Genomic DNA, 23,010 nt, shown 5'->3' with positions numbered 1-23,010 from the left:
TGGCTAGAGTCAAATACTTTCTATAGAACAAACTTCACACTAGGATAGGCAACTGAAATGAATAATTAATGTATGTGTGTTATATTAACCATAGAGGAGGGAGTAAAATGTAGGCAAGAAATAAACATTTCTACTAGACAAAACTACTAGTCGAATAAGACATGGGAGAGGTGACGAATTTTGGCAAAGAGATTTATTTATAGACTAATACACTTGAAATAAATAGCCAAACTGAAAACTGTAGACATTACTAGTGCCTCCCCCGTGATCAAAATAACATAAAAAATCAAATGAAACGCAGTCTAACGTGATCAGAAATCTCAACTAGCAAACAAGTCGCAGCAATGAAGAATTGAGTGCGTGCGCGTTCACGCGAGGGGAGGGTCAAATTCAGTCAGGGGGGAGCTTTTCGGCACAACAGGGGCACAGTGTGACAACACCTGGTATGTGGTGGGTTTAATTCCTGCACGAGCCACATACAACACTGAATAGTGTTAGCGATCACTTTGGATAAAAGAAAGCATCTACTAAATCAGTGTGTCTAGGTGTCTGGCATTTTGTAAAGTCAGTCTATTTTCCCATTCATAATTGATTAACTAATAACTCTCTTGTGATCCTCTAATGACCTACATAAACAGGCCAGCAGATGGCAATAAGCACCAGACGACTGACTCCCTCCAACAGGTCACAGCCTCTGGAAATTCCAAGGGGACAAAGAAGAAGAGAGGAAAGAAAAAGAGGAGTGCTGAGAAGATGGAGGACAAGGAGGGAGAGATGGGAAAATCTACCCAATTCCAGTCTGTCTTGGTTCAACCACAATCAGAGGAATCTAACCCAGCCCAATTCCTATCAGTGCAACCTGACCCACCCTTAGGGAAATCTAATTGAGAGAAACCTACACCAGAGCAACCTATCCCAGAGCAACCCAAACCAGAGACACCCAAACCAGCACAACGTAACCCTGCCCAAACACATACAGGGCATTAAAACCCAGCCACGCTCCCTTCAGCGCTATCTCCACAACAGTCATCACCAGATCAGCCAGATCAGTCATCTCCACACCAGTCATCACCAGATCAGTCATCTCCACAACAGTCATCACCAGATCAGTCATCTCCACAACAGTCATCTCCTCAACAAACAGTCATCACCAGATCAGTCATCTCCACTACAGTCACCACCAGATCAACCAGATCAGTCATCTCCACAACAGTCATCACCAGATCAGTCAGATCAGTCATCTCCTCAACAGTCATCACAAGAAGAGCCAGATCAGTCATCTCCACACCAGTCATCACCAGATCAGTCATCTCCACAACAGTCATCACCAGATCAGTCATCTCCACAACAGTCATCACCAGATCAGTCATCTCCACAACAGTCATCACCAGATCAGCCAGATCAGTCATCAGAGTCATCTCCAGACAAGGAAAAACCTAAGAAAAAAGGATATCAAACAAACTCATCCTTCTGACCTGGAACATAGACGGCCTGGACCTGAACGATATCAAGGAACGTCTCTCAAAGCTACTGGACTACCTGATCGAGTGAGTCACATCAACATACAACACATTTCATCATATAGTCTTTAGGATGAGATGTTTGTGTGTCATTCCCATAACCCACCCTCCCACTGAGTGGAGAGAAGCTATGACTAATCGGAGGGAGACAGTCGTCACAGTTAATGAGATTTTGGCCCATTGCTTTTGAAGTCTGTCCTAGATTCATCTTCGGCACAATTTTCTAATTCCCTTTTGTCACGGAGTAAATGCTTTTTACCCTCCCTGTTAAAACTGCACATATACATATAAACCTTTATTATCCATCAAAAACAATGTTATTGTTTTTCATTAATTGTCTGGTCAAGTCACAGAACAAAATGATATGTTTACAAGTCATTAAACAACATCTTAAGCAGTGAAATAGTGTTGTGTTGATTTCTCATGTTCTTTCTGCCTTGATGGTACCATCCTGACATTGTGCTACTGCAAGAGGTTATTTCACCAATTTCACCAATTCACTAATATTTCACCAATTTACCAGGTTTTACAGTGTGTTATTATGTTAAGATTAAGTCTATGATTTGATATTTGATAGAGCAGTCTGACTGAGCGATGGTAGGCAGCAGCAGGCTCGTAAGCATTCATTCAAACAGCACTTTTGTGCGTTTGCCAGCAGCTCTTCGCAATGCTTCAAGCATGAAGCGATATCATATGTTGCCGGGTAAGCAATAGCATTATAAATACCTTTTCAGTCATTATAAATAGAGGTCGACCGATTAATCGGAATGGCCGATTAATTAGGGCCAATTTCAAGTTTTCATAACAATCGGAAATCGGTATTTCTGGACACCGATTTGGACGATTTTATTATTATTTAATTTTTTTACACCTTTATTTAACTAGGCAAGTCAGTTAAGAACACATTCTTATTTTCAATGATGGCCTAGGAACGGTGGGTTAACTGCTTTGTTCAGGGGCAGAACAACAGATTTTTACCTTGTCAGCTCAGGGATTGGTTTTTGCAACCTTCCGGTTACTAGTCCAACACTCTAACCACCTGCCTTACATTGCACTCCACGAGGAGCCTGCGTGGCAGGCTGATTACCTGTTACGCGAGGGCAGCAAGAAGCCAAGGTAAGTTGCTAGCTAGCATAAAACGTATAAAAAACAATCAATCTTCACATGATCACTAGTTAACTACACATGGTTGATGATATTACTAGTTTATCTAGCGTGTCCTGCGTTGCATATAATCGATGCGGTGCTTGTTAATTTCTCATCGAATCACAGCCTACTTCGCCAAACGGGTGATGATTTAGCACTGTCGTTGCACCAAACCTAACCATAAACATCAATGCCTTTCTTTAAAATCAATACACAAGTATAGATTTTTAAACCTGCATATTTAGTTAATATTGCCTGCTAACATGAATTTCTTATAATTAGGGAAATTGTGACACTTCTCTTGCATTCCGTGCAAGCAGTCAGGGTATATGCAGCAGTTTGGGCCGCCTGGCTCGTTGCGAACTGTGTGAAGCCCATTTATTCCTAACAAAGACCGTAATTAATTTGCCAGAATTTTACATAATTATGACATAACATTGAAGGTTTTACAATGTAACAGCAATATTTAGACTTAGGGATGCCACCCGTTAGATAAAATATGGAACGGTTCCGTATTTCACTGAAAGAATAAACGTTTTGTTTTCGAAATGTTAGTTTCCGGATTCGACCATATTAATGACCAAAAACTCATATTTCGGTGTGTTATGTTAAGATTAAGTCTATGATTTGATATTTGATAGAGCAGTCTGGCTGAGCGATGGTAGGCAGCAGCAGGCTCAAAGCATTCATTCAAACAGCACTCGTGTGTTTGCCAGCAGCTCTTCGCAATGCTTCAAGCATTGAGCTGTTTATGACTTCAAGCCTATCAACTCCTGGGATTAGGCTGGTGTAACCGATGTGAAATGGCTAGCTAGTTAGCGGGGTGCGCGCTAATAGCGTTTCAATTGGTGACGTCACTCGCTCTGAGACTTGGAGGAGTTGTTCCCCTTGCTCTGCAAGGCTTTTGGGGAGCGATGTGTAACGATGCTTCGAAGGTGGCTGTTGTCGATCTGTTCCTGGTTCGAGCCCAGGTATGGGCCGAGGAGAGGGACGGAAGCTATACTGTTACACTGGCAATACTAAAGTGCCTATAAGAACATCCAATAGTCAGGTATATGAAATACAAATGGTATTGAGAGAAATAGTCCTATAATTCCTATAACTACAACCTAAAACTTCTTACCTGGGAATATTGAAGACTCATGTTAAAAGGAACCACCAGCTTTCATATGTTCTCATGTTCTGAGCAAGGAACTTAAATGTTAGCTTTTTACATGGCACATATTGCACTTTTACTTTCTTCTCCAACACTTTGTTTTTGCATTATTTAAACCAAATTGAACATGTTTCATTATTTATTTGAGGCTAAATAGATTTTATTGATGTATTATATTAAGTTAAAATAAGTGTTCATTCATTCAGTATTGTTGTAATTGTCATTATCACAAATAAATTGTAAAAATCGGCCGATTATTCGGTATCGGCTTTTTTTTGGGGTCCTCCAATAATCGGTATCGGTATCGCCGTTGAAAAATCATAATTGATCGAACTCTAATTATAAAGTATTTTCATTTGAGATAATTTCTAGCTTTTCTTTGGCCAGATGTGGATTATATGACTGTAATTATGTATTTATATGACTGTGTTTATAGTTCTCCTTCCTATGTTATGTTGATATGGTCCATCCCAGGTAGTGACAGAAGCTATTTCACTGCCATACTGCTGAGGAAGTCCAGAGTTCAACTTCTGGAGAGTAGCATAGTGAATTATCCTACCACAGAGATGAGGAGAAACCTGCTTATGGCCCATGTAAGAACACTCTCTGTACCTTGCTTTATCTTTTCCTGTCGTCTCTCATTCCATCAAATTTCATTAAGTAATAGAAAGTGTGCACAGATATTCAAGTTACACATGCAGATCTCAAGTTATGATTCTGCACTCAGTGTCTCTCTGCTCTCTGTCGTGGACCAGGTTTCTTTCCTTGGCCATCCTCTGTGTGTGATGACGTCGCACATGGAGAGCATGAAGCCCCAATCCCTGGAACTCCAGAACCAGGTGGGGACGGTGTGGAAGACAATGAGGGAGCAGCTCCAGGACCACAGTGTTATCTTTGGGGAGACACCAACCTCAAGGACTGGGAGGTGAGACAGGGAGAGAGGCAGCGATGTGTTTGACATGTACATCATCTATGTATGTCTGTATGTCTGCAACATGTCTGTGTGTGTTTCCAGGTGAAGAACCAGGGCGGTCTACCTGGGCCAGCCGGAAGACTGCCGGTACACCTGGGACTATGTCACCAATGACAAAAATGACCTCCCTTTCCCCGCTCACCTGCGCTTCGACCACATCTTCCTGAGGCAGGCCAGCGAGGGGTTAAAGGTCAGCCCAGTTGGCATGACCCTGGTGGGCCTGAAGAGGTTGGATGACTGTCACGGGGGTCTCCTCTGCACCTTCGTCATAAAACCTCTCAGTCAAGCAACACCTGAATGATACAAAGGGAACAGTTAGCTGTCCATGTCATGTCAACCAGGAACAGCATAGAAATCTTTGCCCGTCTTTATGTACATTGGGAGATTTCGAGATTTCGACCTAGGATTATGGATTATGGGTGCAGCAATAGTGATTAATGACTTCAATTTCTATGTTTGGCAAATGCTGCTGTTCCAAGGCACACCTTTAATTTATCTATCCAGCCGCATATTTGTCTGTGCCAACAGGTTATGTATCCTATTCAAGGGCACATTCATACTGTCTCTGGACTTGGAAGCAGAAACTTTGTTGGCTATCCTCCAGGGTACAGTATCTGGTTATTTTCTATCACTGTTTTAAACATCAAAGCAGCATCAAGCCAATTTCACAATAAACTCATTTTGTTCCAGACAATTATTTGTATTGACCCACTTTGATATGACTTTCTATGTGATTTTAATTTGCAAGGTGTAAGCAAAATGCAAGATTATGTTATAATACTTTTACTGCATCAGATGGTTGTTTTAAGCAACTGAATAAGGAGTTGTTAGAACACTCATCTGTGTGTCACGTCCTGACCATAGAGAGCCTTTATTTTCTATGGTGGAGTAGGTCAGGGCGTTACTGGGGAGTTAGTCTAGTTTATATTTTCTATGTGGGGTTTTGGTATGATTCCCAATTAGAGGCAGCTGGCTATCGTTGTCTCTAATTGGGGATCATACTTAAGTAGCATTTTTTCTACCTGTGGGTTATGGGATATTGTTTGTGTTTTGAGTTAGTGCACGCAGCATCTCGTTAGTCACAGTTCGGCTCCAGTATGGAGTTGGGGGGCCAGACACTGGTCTCTACACAATGAGTTCTCATGTTTTTACAGCAGATACTGTCTATTGTGAATTATAAGTATCTTTCATACAAAATCTTAACCTTGTGACCCATTCCATACATCTGTTGTTTGTCATGTAGACTGAAGGAGGATGGACTTTGCTATAAAATGCTGTGGCTAAAACCAGCTGGTTGAGTTCTCAGTGATTAGCTCCAGGGGTGGTTACCGACCAGCTTCATTACTGCACTAATTAAATAATAAAGGTTGATTGTTTTGAAGAAATCTAAAAGTCTCTCCTTTGGATTACAATAATTCCACTACAAAGGCTGTATTGTTTTAGAGAACAGTTAATTCACTTGCTGTTGCTGTAACAGATCTCTACCATTTTGCACTCACAAAGTGAACTTCTTGTGTATTAACAGCCTTACCCAACCATTCAGTAAAAATAGCACAGAAGAACCCCATACCAAACAAGTTAGTTCTGATTTCTCTCCACTAGAGGTAGCTCTGGCCATATTCCAGATCCACTCACTGCACCAGACACCATGGAGGAAAATGACCTCCAAAAATAAACTCCTTTATCGCATTAGGGATAAAGACAGCCCTATGAATAACACTTGTCTAGCCCTGATAGCACCACCCTCAACAGAGCCACCCTCACCGTGAGAGAGAGAAAGCGTGGTGCATTCATTCATGAAACCGGTGCTTTGTCAATCGTATTCATCGTGGCATTAAGCTGCCGAATCAGACAAGGGAGAAAATACAGACACAAAACAGACTTCAGAATGTTTTTGTGACTACATGACCACATGTATGCCGTTTCCTGAGCCGCTGGTCTGGCTGAGACTGACGGTGTCTAGTATCTAATGTTCTGTCTTGACTGTTTCTTTAAGGCTTTTCTCCTCTCTTGGCGTTCTCTATTACTGATAACCTCAAGAATGAATGCTCCCTCATTGAAATGCCTTGAACATTTTGCTATCAATAATGTGCATCAATACATATGCAAACAGAGCAGCTGACTCATGTATTTTTTAGGGAGGGGTTGATCGCAAGACTAATGATTTGTTTTGACAACCATAGATCATGTTTATATTGCTGATAATATATTTATTGTGTTATTGTGTGTGTTAGGGTGACATACTTCACAAAGTGTGTGAGTCTGTGCTTTTGAGTAAGTGTGTGTGTATGTGTGCTTTGTGTGCTATTATGTGTATGATTGTGTGTATGCGCACATGTGTGTGTGCTTGCGCACGGCTGTATTGGTTTTCTGTGGCTTTCTGTTCCTGCTCAGGTTGTTTCCTGAGTTATCTCCCCTAGGACCAGTGCACCCTCTTGTCTGTTTTAGATGGATGGCAGTATCTTCTGTAGGGAGAGAAATGGATGAACAGGGCCCCAATGTTTTCATTTGGAAAATTGATTGGGAGCTCATTTTCTCAGCTGTTTAATCCGAGCCGAATGGAAATATGTCTGCACAGTCTGCTGGAAATTAGGAGAGATGGCAACCTGTCAATGTGAGGAATTATTTGTTACTGGCGTGGCTTCAGCGAGCGGGTTAGCTTAGGTGTATATAAATGTACTAGCGCATTCTCCATTAACATCCTCAGTAAAGAGCCTGTCAGTCAATCAGCCAGGTGCATTCTGGGACAGTAGCCAAAAATAGGTTTATTGTTTTGGGGAGGTACAGAGGATGACCTGGAAAAGGTGAAAATCCTCTGTGTGTTATTAGACATCTCACTCATTCTCTCATGTGATGATACTGTCTCTAGGAATGAAGACTAAAGCTGGTTGAAACGATCATGTCTATTTGTTTTATTATTAAGGTAGTAACCTGACCAAAGTGACATACAGCCCTATTCAGGGATGCAAACTAGTCACCTTTCAGCCAAATTCGCTGTTTTGAATCCAAAATAGTTGACCTAGGTGATTCGTGTAGATCTGATGATAAATGTTTGGGAGGGAAGGGTGGGTTGAATTAGTACTGGCTGTAAGCGAATGAGTGATGCGCGTTTGGAGCAATACTAGTGGCTGTATCCAAGGCTCACACGGAACTCAAACCAGCTGCGTGCGTGCGTCATCATGCATAAATGTATTTTGTTCCCCCACACCAAACGCGATCACGACACGCAGGTTAAAATATCAAAACAAACTCTGAACCAATTATATTAATCTGGGGACAGGTCGAAAAACATTAAACATTTATGGCAACTTTGCTAGCTAGCTTGCACTTGCTAGCTACTTTGTCCTTTTTAGCTAGCTTGCTGTTGCTAGCTAATTTGTCCTGGGATATAAACATTGAGATGTTATTTTACCTGAAATACACAAGGTCCTCTACTCCGCCAATTAATCCACACATAAAACGGTCAACCGAATCGTTTCTAGTCATCTCTCCTCCTTCCAGGCCTTTTCTTCTCTTGACTTTATATTGCGATTGGCAACTTTCATAAATTAGGTGCATCACTGCCACTGACCTCATTAGTCTTTCGGTCACCCACGTGGGTATAACCAATGAGGAGATGGCACATGGGTACCTGCTTCTATAAACCAATGAGGAGATGGGAGAGGCAGGACTTGCAGCACGATCTGCGTCAGAAATAGAACTGACTTCTATTTTAGCCCTTGGCAAGGCAGACACTGGTTGCAGTGGGTGCAATAGTTGAATAACATACATTTCTACATTTATTTTGCAACGCTTGCGGACACAACACGAGCAGTGTTGTCAGCCTGTTACTAGTTACAGCATCAGTGTGCGCTCTGGAAAAGCAGCTTGTCAGTTACAGCAGCGCATCACTTGAACAATAACAAAGAGGATTTGGAGGCGGAGGGTCCGTCATGGTCTGGGGCGGTGTGTCACAGCATCATCGGACTGAGCTTGTTGTCATTGCAGGCAATCTCAACACTGTGCGTTACAGGGAAGACATCCTCCTCCCTCATGTGGTACACTTCCTGCAGGCTCATCCTGACATGACCTTCCAGCATGACAATGCCACCAGTCATACTGCTTGTTCTGTGTGTGATTTCCTGCGAGACAGGAATGTCAGTGTTCTGCCATGGCCGGATCTCAATCCCATTAAGCACATCTGGGACCTGTTAGATCGGAGGGTTAAGGCTAGGGCCATTCCCCCCAGAAATGTCCGGGAACATGCAGGTGCCTTGGTGGAAGAGTGGGGTAACGTCTCACAGCAAGAACTGGCAAATCTGGTGCAGTCCATGAGGAGGAGATGTACAGCAGTACTTAATGCAGCTGCTGGCCACACCAGATACTGACTGTTACTTTTGATTTTGACCCCCCTTTGTTCAGGGACACATTATTCCATTTCTGTTAGTCACATGTCTGTGGAACTTGTTCAGTTTATGTCTCAGTTGTTGAATTTTTTTTATCTTCATACAAATATTTACACGTTAAGTTTGCTGAAAATAAACACAGTTGACAGTGAGAGGACGTTGCTTTTTTTGTGTTTAAATCATATTCTTTGTTTAAATAGTTCAAACCTGCATTTCCCCCTAGCAGGGATTTTTTGCATGTTTCAGTGCAAAAAAGAAGTGTCACCTTTTTGGTCCCTCACTAGTTTGCATCCCTGCCTATAGTAGAACATCCAATTATCATTTTTGACAGTGTCATGAATCATGCAGTTAACACATTTATCCATAAAAATATCTATGTCCACTTTCTATCTTCTTACAATTAAACATAGTGTGGAATATGATTCACATATTAATTATCATGCAATCCTCTTGCTGAATATTAAAATAGGGGGTCAAACAACAAAGCAAAAACATAGTAAATTTGCTTTTCTACTGTATCAGAGATTAGGGCCTTACAATGGTTAATATTGGTCATATGTTATCATAAATTGATATTCTCTGCTACTTTAACATCATTCTCAAGGTCAGTCTCATGAGGCACTGTCTGGATTGTTCCTTTCAGGACTCAGCAGTCCCTCCCTCCTTCATGTAGTGCTGAGGACAAATGTAGTTCTAATTCCTGTCCACTGCAGCAGTCTAAAGACAGGCCTCTAATGAAGAAACAAATGCCTGTAATATGTCTCTATCACCACCTCTTTGTCCTTTCATTGTCGTCCACATCCTCTTCCTCCTCGCTCCCTTTTTCTCTTTTCTCCCCCTTGCTTCAACTGATTTTCATAATCAATCGCCCCCAATCCCATGCTCTACAGTAACAGCAAACCATAACCTCCCCTCTGTCCCCTTCCACCGATCCTGTCAAATCGTTTTTTTTTTTAAGTGCCTGTCTCAGCAGCTTGGCGCCCCATTGATTAACCTCTCTGACCCAGCCAACTGATTTGGCCAGGGGTAGCTGATTCACAGGAAGGGTACATAGGAAGGGGCTACATAAGCACTTCCTCTCCTACCACTGGCAGCCTTTCATTCAGTGGGTTCATGTAGAACACATTTCTGTACCCTTAAAGCTAACAAGTGTCAATAAATATGTATGATGTGTTTTTGGACTCGAGAAACAGATACAGTTGTTATGTATTCTGAGTTTTATTTGGAAACATAGACATGAGAAGAGGTGACATACTGTTCTTACTGTACAGTACAATTGAGTCAATCCATCCAGTCTAGGCTGCAATCAGAAGGTAATGGCCCTAGGGCACACTGGAAGATAGTGTAACCTTCTGTGACCTGTTTTAATACACAGTCAATCATACTAATATGACTGTAATATTGTTCTCAGGGGAATGCTGTGTAAAAGTATCTGATCGATAGTAATCACATTTTGGTTTCAAAAGAGATGATAGAAGACCCTAAGAGGTTATTAAGGGACTTTTCAACCCCCCTGTTGGAGCTCAGTCTGTGTCAGCGAGCATATGTGTAAAATGAACTGGGGTCATAAAGGGGTCGTATTAGATTGCATCACTGGCTAGCTGCAGGAGGAATAGTGGCCTTGCTTTTCCCTCTGCCATGGTGGAGTGGCAGTGGCAAAACACTGGCGGAATTGGGGAGGAAATGTTTTGGAACTGTAGGTGTGTGTGAGTGGTCAGAGCTAGAAGGATCAACAAAGGGCAAATTGTTGCCAGCAGCAGAAATGCTGAAACGACTTCACACACACACATCTCATTTCAGAGAGGCCCCACTTCCTAGTTTAAAGGCTTTTTGTTCGGGTAGCTGTCCCCTTTGATGTTATCCTCAGTCTATCGTACATATCTGTCTTATTGTTGGGGCTTGCTTGCCTACCCTACCTTGTCCTGCCTACCTTGACATGTTAAGACATACCCTGTAGATCCTTCCACATTTGCCCAACATCAGCTGTTGAAGGCAGGTCTAATCTTCCAGCTGACATATTTTGGCCTGATAAGCAGGACCTGTCAATAAGGATAATCGTTTAGAGGTGCCAAGATAACAACTATGAATAGAGGAGGTTTAGGACGGACTGAAAGATCAGAAAGTAGATAGAATTGCAACACACACACTCTAAAGTTTAGGATTTTATATGAAATGTGGGATTTGATTTAATCCTTCCACCTAAGATGCCTGTAGTTGGTATTTCATCTCTCTCTGTGTCAAAGGTGTAGCAGAGGTCAGCTAGTCGTAGACAGGTAAGCAACTTCTCAGTACAGGGCAGTGTCATTACTTTAGTTGTAGTTCTCATCTAGCTAAAACTTGGCTATAAGGCAGCAAATTTCTTTGATTTGGTTTTATTCATTTGACAATTTAAAAACACAATTGAGGCGTGTAAGTGGATATACAACATTTAAGATCACCACAAACAAGTTTGCAACTTATTTCCATTGTGGTCCTTACATTGGCAAGTTGATATCGGACCCATGCTGGTAGCCAATGGCACCAGCAGCCAAATGTACCGTAGACAAATGGCTGCCCATATTTCCTTATTTTTGATTTGACTTATAATGCCACTGAACCATCTACCTATCACCAAGTCCGATGTCATTACCAAGGCTGTCATCATTAAATAAAACATTCAACTATCTTGAATAAATAGTGGTATTTGTTTGACATGGTGGACTCATTTTGAAATGAATGGATTGAGCTCCATAAGTAAGTTAGACTTCAATTTTGAACTAAATGCTCACTACACATTGGTTTAAACAGTAAAGACAGAGGTCAAGTGAGAAGTGATTTAGTCCATTTCAAGATAAGAATGATTAAATGGCCATGATTGCAAAGACAGTCACCTGTTTTCTTGTACAGGGTATTCCAGTATGTGGCCTGAGTTGGTAAACAGTCTGACCCTCTGGGGACATTTAAGGATACCTCTCTGGACATCATGTTGCGTTTTGATTTGAGCTAATCCAGATGGCCCAGGTACAAGATCATTAGATTAGGGTGGACAGTATAATGGGTAAGATTATGCAATCCAGTTTAAATGAGATCGCCCTAGTTTAGCGACACATTATGTAAATGTATTTGGGGTGTCAATGATAATGAGTTCCTGATGGTTTGTCAGGCGATGTTCACCTTCCATAAACGCTGAGAACAGGGACAACAGGCACATCCCTTAGCTGAAGTACACTGTATTCAACCTCCTGCTGTATTAAACAGTATTTGATTGGATTTATTTGATTCTTTATCCAGGAAGTCCCTTTAAAATGAAGAGTATATAAGAGTATGTTCTTAAGTGAGACCGTGCTTACTGTACAACCATGCAACAATACAGAGCTATACATTTGAGCTGTGATAGCACATTCTATGTCCCACCAAAATGTGTATGAAATGTTCTCCTAATCTGAACATTTAGCTAACAGGGTAAACTGTGTTCTTTCAATGGACTGTCCTTATCATTAACTTAATTATGTTAATATCCCATGTTGTATATTATAGTAGCATAAGTATAGTCAAGAAGACATGGCCATTGACTTGTTTTTTTCATCAGTACAGACACAGACAGAGAGTACACTTGCACACACGCACACACTTAGGGAGCAGTGCATTGAGATGGGTGGCAAGGTTGATTTCAGCACCATGGACAGTGTTAGCTGAACTGCCTGAGTGAGAATGGGAAGAGAGAGTCTAGAAGAGAGGGGAGAAAATAGGAGAGAACACGAGAGCCATGAGGAGAGCAGAGGAAAGAAAGAGGATGAAGAGATAGGTGATAAAGGAGTGAAGAACTGAGGGGAAAGAAGAGGTAGAGGAGAGCAGGATAACAGAAGAGAAACCTAGGATTTATATTTATATGGCTCTGTCCTTGAGGGACCTCTGTTAATTCCTGAACTAATGATGACAGAGGCAACAGCTGTCATATTGTTCTGCCCTGAACATTTGATTAATGAGATTTTACTATTTGCAAAATGCACGGTATAACTAGCCAATTAAACTCAACTCCACGATTTATGATGGAGTTGAGTGGCAACTACTGTGGGCGGACTGGAGCTCCTACGTCACACAACATTTTATCAAAAATGAACGATGATGTTTGTAATTGAGGGCTATTCTTTGTGTGCTGACATACATCCTTTTTTTCATTTCATGTGACGTCGGAGCTCCAGTCCGCCCACACTAGTCGCCTCTCAGCTCCATCGTAAATCATGGAGTCGGCTATAGCTTAACAGGCCTAATATTTACTGATTTATACTGGATTATTCAGGAATGAGGCCTGGTTTACGACATCATTAAAAAAAGTTTAAAAGTGTCCTTCCTTCCTAACTTCTACCCCTTCTATAAATTGGACCATTGACCCAATTGTTAGCTAGATTAGTTAGACAAATTAGTCAGACAAAGCAGTACACTGAAGTACCCTCACACCAGGCACAATCTTTATGTGGTTATTTTAATACGGCAAAAAGGCACTGGAGTTCAGACTCAAGGCTACAATTTAGTATCATTGGCTTCCGAAATCAATGTAACTGTGACTAAAATAACTGGTGTATGGGGTTCACAAAGAGCAGGGGTGTCTTATCACATGACTGATAAATAGAAGTAATCAACATAAAAACATTTGGTAGACAGTTGAATTATTTTGACCTCCCCATAGTTCATTGGAAGAAAGGTTTCTTGGCGGTGTAGAAAACATGTTGCTGTCGTAAGGCATATTTTCTGCAATTCTACACATATTTCCATGAGCTGAGAGAAAATGTGCCATTTTGAAGCTGAGCAGGGTTGGGGTCAATTCAACTTTAATATGGAATTCCAATTCAATTATTGAATTCACTCATGAAGTAGAGAATTGAAGTATATATTTTTTATTTTATTTAACTAGGCAAGTCAGTTAAGAACAAATTCTTATTTACAATGACAGCCTATGGTATATACAGTGGGGCAAAAAAGTGTTTAGTCAGCCACCAATTGTGCAAGTTCTCCCACTTAAAAAGATGAGAGAGGCCTGTAATTTTCATCATAGGTACACTTCAACTATGACAGACAAAAAAAAAAATCCAGAAAATCACATTGTAGGATTTTTTATGAATTTATTTTCAAATTATGGTGGAAAATAAATATTTGGTCAATAACAAAAGTTTATCTCAATACTTATATACACCCTTATATATACCCTTATATACTCTTTGTTGGCAATGACAGAGGTCAAATGTTTTCTGTAAGTCTTCACAAGGTTTTCACACACTGTTGCTGGTATTTTGGCCCATTCCTCCATGCAGATCTCCTCTAGAGCAGTGATGTTTTGGGGCTGTTGCTGGGCAACACGGACTTTCAACTCCCTCCAAAGATTTTCTATGGGGTTGAGATCTGGAGCCTGGCTAGGCCACTCCAGGACCTTGAAATGCTTATTTTTTACATAAAAAATCCCCACAAAAAAATGAAATAATAATAATCGTGGACCCTTGCAGTACCTCCGTGGATCCCAGTTCGAAAAACTCTGACTTCACAGGACGCTGCTGAGGGGAGGACGGCTCATAATAATGACCGGAATTGTACGAATGGAATAGCATCAACCACATGGAAAACATGTGTTTGATGTATTTAATACCATTCCACCTATTCCACTCCAGCCATTACCACGATCCCATACTCCACAATTGAGGTGCCACCAACCTCCTGTGCCTGACATAGAGGACAAGTGAGTGCTCAAGGTTCTGTCATCTACATATTACTATGTAGGCAATGAAAGTGAAAAGATAAGCTAAGCACTTACATGATACACATGAAATATGTTGCGCTATAACAAATCAAATTACTTTGCACATTTTATTTTTCTTTGTCTCTTACAAGTATGAACTAAATTAAGATTTAATTCCAAAATCAAAGAAAATAAATAAATTAAAGGACTAATATTACACCCCAAGCTCAGGAGGGTGGTGGCACCTTAATTGGAGTCGGGCTCGTGGTAATGGCTGGAGCGGAATGACTGGAATTGTATCAAACACGTGTTTGACGCCATTCCATTTGCTCCGTTACAGCCATTATTATGAGCTGTCCTCCCCTCAGCAGCCTCCACTGACCCCAAGGTATGCAATTGTATGCTTTTCCAAAGTACTCCTCTCTGGGCTACATCAGCCAGGAAATAGTCCCACGCACTAGACACTTCCTCGTTAGTCTGGAGACGAGGTTAGCTAGGAGCAGGAAACCAGCCAGAGCATGTAGTGGGGCTGTGGTGCTTTGTATCTGCAGCATCAACATGAGACTGATTCTGTTTGTCTGCTGTCTTGTGCAGGATCAACAGTACCAGCAACTACTGTATGTGACAACAGATCTCCGTCAGTATGTACAGTACTACACAGGACAGCAGTTAAGACAGATTCCATTTGCATTATATTCACTTCAGAAGGATTGGGTTCTTTCTAAGAGCATAAAAAGACAACAGATTCTGTAAAGTGTTAAAGAATTAATGAATTAATTGGATTTATATAGGGATTTTCCACCAACTAAGGGACTCAAAGTGCTTTACATAGTATGGGGAAACACGCCTTAACACACCGCGGACCAAAACACAGTCGGGCAGTAGGCTGCAGAGACATTGAATATGTGTAAATGTAAATGTGTGACTTGTGTGGTAACTTTTCAGTTTTCTGGACTGCATGAAATATACACTGAGTGTACAAAACATGAAGAACACCTTATATTGAGTTGCACCCCCTTTTGCCCTCAGAACAGCCTCAATTTGTTGGGGAATGAACAAGAGGTCGACCGATTATGATTTTTCAACACTGATACAGATTATTGGAGGACCCAAAGAAATCCGACACCGATGAATCAGTCAAGATTTATTTTATTTCTATTTTATTTTGCTATTATTTAAATTTGTTATATATTTTTTTATATATATATATATATTTGTAATAATGATAATTACAACAATACTGAACAATAACACTTATTTTAACTTAATATAATATATAAATAAAATCTATTTTAGTCTCAAATAAGTAATGAAACATGTTCAATTTGGTTTAAATAATGCAAAAACACAGTGTTGGAGAAGAAAGTAAAAGTGCAATATGTGCCATGTAAAAAAGCTAACGTTTAAGTTCCTTGCTCAGAACATGAGAACATATGAAAGCTGGTGGTTCCTTTTAACATGAGTCTTCAATATTCCCAGTTAAGAAGTTTTAGGTTGTTCTATACCATTTGTATTTAATTTACCTTTGAATATTGGATGTTCTTATAGGGGCGGCAGGGTAGCCTGGTGGTTAGAGCATTGGACTAGTAACCGAAAGGTTGCAAGTTCAAATCCCTGAGTTGACAAGGTACAAATCTGTCATTCTGCCCCTGAACAGGCAGCTAACCCACTGTTCCTAGGCTGTCATTGAAAATAAGAATTTGTTCCTAACTGACTTGCCTAGTTAAATAAAGGTAAAAAAATAAATAGGCACTATAGTATTGCCAGCCTAATCTCGAGAGTTGATAGGCTTGAAGTCATAAACAGAGCTGTGCTTCATGTATTGCGAAGAGCTGCTGGCAAACGCAGGAAAGTGCTGAATGAATGCTTACGAGCCTGCTGCTGCCTACCACAGCTCAGTCAGACTGCTCTATCAAATCATAGACTTAATTATAATATAGCATATAACTTAATTATAACATAACAGACACACAGAAATACGGTCATATCAAATCCGAAAGCTATCATTTCGAAAACAAAACCATTCCGGATTTTATCGAACGGGTGTTTAAATATTGCTCTTACATTGCACAACCTTCAATGTTATGTCATAATTATGTCAAATTTGGGCAAATTAATTATTGTCTTTGTTAGGAATAAATGGTCTTCTCACAGTTCGCAACGAGCCAGGCGGCCCAAACTGCTGCATATACCCTGACTCTGCTTGCACAGAACGCAAGAGAAGTGACACAATTTCCCTAGTTAATATTGCCTGCTAACATGAATTTCTTGTAACTAAATATGCAGGTTTAAAAAATATACTTGTGTATTGATTTTAAGAAAGGCATCGATGTTTATTGTTAGGTACATTGGTGCAGCGACAGTGCTTTTTTTGCGAATGCGCTCGTTAAACTAGAAGATTGATTGTTTTTTATGAGATAAGTTTAATGCTAGCTAGCAACTTACCTTGGCTCCTTGCTGCACTCGAGTAACAGGTGGTTAGCCTGCCACGCAGTCTCCTTGTGGAATGCAATGTAATCGGCCATAATCGGCATCCAAAAATGGCGATTACCGATTGTTATGAAAACTTGAAACCGGCCCTAATTAATCGGCCATGCCTCTAGAATGAACTCTACAAGGTGTCGAAAGCGTTCCAAAGGAATGCTGGCCCATGTTGACTCCAATGCTTCTCACAGTTGTGTCAAGTTGGCTGGATGTCCTTTTGGTGGTGGACCATTCTTGATACACACAGGGAACAGTTGAGCTTGACCAACCCAGCAACATTGTAGTTATTGACACAAACCACTTAAATATTTTGCCTTGCTCATTCACCCTCTGAATGACACACATACACAATCCATGTCTCAAGGCTAAAAAATCCTTATTTAACCCGTCTCCTCCCCTTCATCTATACTGATTGAAGTGGATTTAACAAGTGACATCAATAAGATATCATAGCTTTCACCTGGATTCACCTGGTCAGTTTATGTCATGGAAAGAGAATGTGTCCTAAATGCCTTCTACGCTCAGTGTGTTGTGTTTGTGTATTTGTATGCTGACGTCACACAATAAAGTATATTGTTTTGTATCCACCACCAACGTGTAACACCCACCTGGGTGATGCATGGCAACCATTTTGTGCCATAACGCTCACCACATGTCAGGAGGAGAGGAGTGCCAATTGAAGGAATGAAGGGAATAATTAGGTGGCCATGATCTTACTATCAGCGCCATGGGATTTTTAATCAGAGAGAGTCAGGACACCCATTTTAAAAGGCCGCTCCCTGCCCAGGGCAATGTCTCATTCACTGCCCTGGGATCTCCTTAGACCAGAGGGAGGAGTACCCCCCTACTGGCCCTCCAACACCCCCTCCAGCAGCATCCAAGTCTCCCATTCAGGGACCAACCCTGCTTAGCTTCAGAAGGAAGCCAGCAGTGGGATGCAGGGTGGTATACTGCTGTTAAAGATGCACTCTCAAACGTTTATGTAATTTCAGCCAAAATGGGTCCCCGTTTTTTGTGTACCACGTCATCCAATTTGTGTGATTTGTCCCGAATTTTGCAATTCATATGATATCATGTACATTTAGCAATTTGTGTGATATGTTAAAAAATCTAATTCTTGTAGTGTGTTACAAAGTTGTTGTGCTTAAGTTCCCGGAGTGCCTTCCCGGAGTGCCTCTTTAATATGATGTCACCTTGATACACAAAGATGCAAGGCTAACAAACATTCCATATAGCCTTCATCTACTTCCCTTTTTGCTCTCACATTTTCTTGTGAACTACATGACAACGTTTAACTATATTTATTAACTTTATTGCACTCAAGTAACCCTAATGGCTCAATTTAATTTAACTTTCAAGGAGGGATCTGGTTGTGCTTTGATCATAACCTTTAATAGTCTCAAACTTAATCACACTAATCTCCCCACACAAAAACAAACCATCATCTGCAAAAAAAAATGTACAAATCAATCTGTTTTTTCTCTCCTTCCAGTCTCTGTTGAGGCCCCATCTACCATAATGTTTTCCGCCAAAACATTCATTTCAGGAACATCTCCTGTCACTCAGTACATCTGTTTCTTTATTCTTAAATCACAGGCGTCACCACACAGAGGATCTTATGATGTATAATCAGTAAGGTAACAGGCTTGTGATTGAATAGGTTTCTGATTGAGTTTGTCAGTTGGGTAATTTATCACGCCTGACAGGGCCAAACACAAATCTAAAACCTGATGGTTCAGTTGAGACTCCTGTGTCTCTTTCCTCTGATGCCTGATCATCGGTAATTACAGCTTTGCTGCATCTTTCATCCTGTCATTCCTCATGACTACACAGGCAAATACATGTCAATCAGATGTTGGAGATGGGAGATGTTGTTGGCTGTTTCAGGGTAATTATTGAGGAAATGTATTGGAGCTTTTACTATTTGTGTCACACTGCAATGCCGTTTGGAAACCCTGGTTAGGGGTTCTGCTATAGATTCCGACAGTGAGCAGAACCATATGAGATCCGGTTGAGACCCGTTCCCCTCCCTCTAATCTCTGTTGGTTGGTTCTGCCTCAGGCTTGTGTCGGGGGGTTGGGACACGGTTGCTGAACACCACCACCATGGGGTCTTCCCATGACCAATGCCCCCCTGGCATTTCCAGCTGCCGACGGCGTGACTCGTGATGTTCACCAGATGAATGCGCCATGGTGACTGTCTGGCTGGTTGACACTGGTGGCACCTCCAACTCACTGTCTAGATTACTGTTGAAGAAACATTTGAAAAGACCTGCACAGCATACTGTCCTCGATATTATCAAACGCAAACAGGGAAAATGTTCCCATGTGTCTCTTCTTTGAGATGAGATTCTGCAGTCATTATATCAGTCATACTAACATCCCTCAGTTCTTATCGATCAAATGATCTAGTCAACTACACAAACGAAACAGTTTGAGGAATTTGGACAGATTCTGCTGCTATAACTGCATCGCATCCTCCTGTGAATATCCACATGCATCCATTCCTCCAGTGGGATGACTGGCAAGGCTAAACGCTCATTTCCTGGCCAGGAATTGTTTTCGTGATTTGTCACCCCGCCCTGCCTATTCCCCTCTTTCCCAGTGTACCTGTATTATATTTGGCCAGGAGGCAGGATTGCTCCTGGAAAGCGGCTGGCTAAAAGATGTATCTAGTTATTATCATCATCATTATCACAGGCTTTAATCTTTTACCTTATTGAGGCACTGTGAAACGACATCCAGGCTCTGTGAGACTGTTTTTAGAGCCACGGCGAGACACAACACTGATTTGATTATTTGGTTCTTGGAGGGACCTTCTATTGTTTACCGTTTCTGCAAAGCAAATTGCAGTTTGATTTCACATGTGCTGCAAAAATAAGATGATTATTGAACGTGACCCTTGAACAGATAAAGTCACATATTCTGTGAATGGGTCTTTCCTATTGGCAAACTCCTATTGCTGCCTATGCATTATTTCTTTTAAAACATTTCTCCATTTGCTCCTTAGCTAAAATGTTCTAGTACTATTTAGCCCATTAATGGTTCTCATTGGTTTCATCTGGCTCTCAGTGGTTCTCCTCTGGCTCTCAGTGGTTCTCCTCTGGCTCTCAGTGGTTCTCCTCTGGCTCTCAGTGGTTCTCCTCTGGCTCTCAGTGGTTCTCCTCTGGCTCTCAGTGGTTCTCCTCTGGCTCTCAGTGGTTCTCCTCTGGCTTTCCCCTCCCAGTGTTCAGGATGAATGTTCAGTAGTGATGGACATTCATTCATAGCCTCTGTATCAGAGCTGCTGATCAGATGGAGAATGGCTGTGCAGAATAAGGAATCAATGCAAACAGCCCTCTCCTGGATGAATCTCCCCCAGGACAATGAAATAATTCCATCCAGCCTTGTAGTTAAGATTGTACATTAGTGGTGTTTTTTTGTGTTAGTATATGTATGGTTGTGCAATCATGGAGATTCACTGTAGGATGCACAGTTGTTATCAGATAAAATGTGTGTTTGTATGCCTGCCTGCCAGTGTGGGTGTGTGTGTGTGTGTGTGTGTATGAATATTTCCCACTCCAGATAGTGATTATAGCCCAATCTCTCCATTGATTCACCTATCAGTTTGTCCCCATCAACAGCTGTCACAGACCCTCTACTGAACAGATCCTATCGATAATGGACACCAGTGACTATATAAACCTGTCAGTGGTCAAGGACTCACCTGTCCATAGCTCTCTCAGCCTTCTGACAGGCGGAGTTGGATCAATGCATAGCGACACCCGTTGAAGGTGGGGGGAAGGGGACAGTGTGACACGAGGTGGGTGACACCACATGGAGTGTGTATGGCCCAGTACATCACTGGGGCCGAGCTCCCTGCCATCCAAGACCTCTATAATAGGTGGTGTCAGAGGAAGGCACAAAAAATTGTCAAAGACTCCAGCCACCCAAGTTACAGTAAACGGCTACCTGGACTTTCTGCTTTTCAGCCCCTACCTACATGTACATATTACCTCAATCACCTAACCAAACCTACATGTACATATTACCTCAATCACCTAACCAAACCTACATGTACATATTACCTCAATCAATCACCTAACCAAACCTACATGTACATATTACCTCAATCAATCACCTAACCAAACCTACATGTACATATTACCTCAATCAATCACCTAACCAAACCTACATGTACATATTACCTCAATCAATCACCTAACCAAACCTACATGTACATATTACCTCAATCAATCACCTAACCAAACCTATATGTACATATTACCTCAATCACCCCAACTACCTCGTACCCCAATACATTAACTCGGTACCAGTACTCTTTGTATATAACCTGTATATAGCCTTGTTATTGTTATTTTATTGTGTTACTATTTTCTTTTGATGTATTTGTTAGTTTTCTTACTTTTTAACTGCATTGCTAGGAAAGGGCTCGTGAGTAAGCATTTCGGCATGTGACGAATACAATTTGATTTGATGGAGCGTTGCTGACATGCTCCAGTCCCAGGTATTGGAGAAAGAGTCATACACACTACATACACAGACAGATGCACATACACCACAAAGACAGAACACAAACACACACACATAATGCAGACTTGCGCACGCATACCCACAAATGCACACACATACAAATGCATGCAAGTAAACACGCACCAGCACGCAGGCAGGCGCAAACACACAAACAAACACGTAAACTCTCTCACACATACACCAATTTAATTTATATTTACCACCCCGCCAAGTACACACACACACACACACACACACACAATTGTCTTCCACCTTTTCATCAAACCCACTCCCATACCTCACCTATGACCTCTGACCTCACTTTTACATTACATTAGATTAAATAGTTACCTGAACTTCTCAAACCTCTTTTTTCCTTTATATCTGGTGGGGATTTCCTATTAGTCTCCATATGCTCCCCTTTCTATTTTATTATCAGTCTCCATATGATTTGATTTGATTTTTCTATTTCCTATCAGTCTCCATATGCTACCCTTTCTATTTTATTATCAGTCTCCATATGCTCCCCTTTCTATTTCCTATCAGTCTCCATATGCTCCCCTTTCTATTTTATTATCAGTTTCCACATGCTACCCTTTCTATTTCCTATCAGTCTCCATATGCTCCCCTTTCTATTTTATTATCAGTCTCCATATGCTACCCTTTCTATTTCCTATCAGTCTCCATATGCTCCCCTTTCTATTTTATTATCAGTTTCCACATGCTACCCTTTCTATTTCCTATCAGTCTCCATATGCTCCCCTTTCTATTTTATTATCAGTCTCCATATGCTACCCTTTCTATTTCCTATCAGTCTCCATATGCTCCCCTTTCTATTTCCTATCAGTCTCCATATGCTCCCCTTTCTATTTCCTATCAGTCTCCATATGCTACCCTTTCTATTTTATTATCAGTCTCCATATGCTCCCCTTTCTATTTCCTATCAGTCTCCATATGCTCCCCTTTCTATTTTATTATCAGTTTCCACATGCTACCCTTTCTATTTCCTATCAGTCTCCATATGCTCCCCTTTCTATTTTATTATCAGTCTCCATATGCTCCCCTTTCTATTTCCTATCAGTCTCCATATGCTCCCCTTTCTATTTCCTATCAGTCTCCATATGCTCC

The sequence above is a fragment of the Oncorhynchus kisutch genome, linkage group LG2 (assembly GCF_002021735.2).
Source record: "Oncorhynchus kisutch isolate 150728-3 linkage group LG2, Okis_V2, whole genome shotgun sequence".
Lineage (NCBI taxonomy): Eukaryota > Metazoa > Chordata > Actinopteri > Salmoniformes > Salmonidae > Oncorhynchus > Oncorhynchus kisutch.
This window is presented reverse-complemented; position numbering follows the sequence as displayed.